Source organism: Pongo abelii, chromosome 16 (genome assembly GCF_028885655.2).
Source record: "Pongo abelii isolate AG06213 chromosome 16, NHGRI_mPonAbe1-v2.0_pri, whole genome shotgun sequence".
In the NCBI taxonomy this organism is placed as follows: domain Eukaryota; kingdom Metazoa; phylum Chordata; class Mammalia; order Primates; family Hominidae; genus Pongo; species Pongo abelii.
In genome coordinates, this window is record NC_072001.2 from 2,789,151 (window position 1) to 2,790,570 (window position 1,420).

A 1,420-nucleotide genomic window follows, 5' to 3' on the forward strand; every position below is an offset into this window, starting at 1 on the left:
GAGTTCCAGACCGACCGCGCTGGCCGACGCGGCGAAACCCCGTCTCTCTGAAAAATAGAACGGTGAGCCGGGCCTGGTGGCCTGGGCTTGGGATCACGACTGCTCGGGAGACTGGGGCAGGCGAGTGGCTCCGACCGGGGAGGCCGAGGTTGCGATGAGCTGAGATCGTGCCACGGCGATCCGGCCTGGATGACGCAGCGAGACCCTGTCTCGATAGAATCGTAATATTATTAGAAGGTGACTTGTGCCTGGTGATGGCCGCCTGTCGTCGCGGCTGAGAGGCTGCGATGAGGAGAAGATCGCTTGAGGCCCCGCGGGTCGAGGCTTCGGTCGGTCGGCCGTGACCCGCTGTATCCTGGGCGGTCACCGGTCGAGGACATAGGCCCCCTCCCCGTTTTCCTTTCTTTTCTTCCCTTCTCTTTTCTTCTTTTTTCTTCTCTTTTCTTCTTTCTTTCTTTCTTCTTTTTCCTTTCCTTCTTCCCCTCTTTCTTTCATGCCTTACTGCCTTCCTGCCTTTCTTCTTTCCTCCCTTACTCCCTTCCTCCCTTCCTTCTTTCCTCCCGCCTCGGCCTCCCAAAGTGCTGGGATGACTGCTGTGAGGCACCGTGCGTGCTTGGCCTAAAGAGACACCCTTTGAGAGTGAGACACGGGGAGCGCCTCCCGGTGATCTGATGGACTGATTGATTTAGAGACGGCATCTCACTCTGTCACCCCGGCAGTGGTGCCGTCGTAGCTCACTCACTGCAGCGTGGACGTTCCTGCACTCGAGCGATCCTTCCGCCTCAGCCTCCAGAGTACGGTACCCGGGACCACGGGCACGCGCCACTGTCCCCGGACCGTTTTTTTTTTCCCCCCCACCCCGAGACAGAGTTTCGCTCTGGTTGCCTAGACTGCGGTGCGGTGGCGCGATCTTGGCTCGCCGCAACCTCTGCCTCCCGGGTTCGAGCGAGTCTCCCGCGTCGGCCTCCCGAGTAGCTAGGATGGCGGGCGGGCGCCGCCACGTCTGGCTGATGTGGTATTTTTAGTGGAGGCGGGGCTTCTCCGTGTGGCTCGGGCTGGACTCGAACTCCCGACCTCGGGTGATCGATCCGCCCTTCCCGGCCTCCCGAAGTGCTGGGATGACGGGCGTGAGCCACCGCGCCCGGCCTTCATTTTTCAATGTTTTCCCACGGACGGGGTCTCCTCGTTTTGTTGCCACCCTCCTGACCCGGCGTCTCAGAGTGCTGGCGTGACGGGCGTGAGCCACTGCGCCTGGACTCCGGGGAGTGATTCACGACCACGACCGCTGGACTGATTCTTTCTTTCTTCTTTCTTTCTTTCTTTTCTTTCTTTCTTTCTTTCTTTCTTTCTTTCTTTCTTTCTTTCTTTCTTTCTTTCTTTCTTTCTTTCTTTCTTATTTATGGATGGATGAATTCTTTTA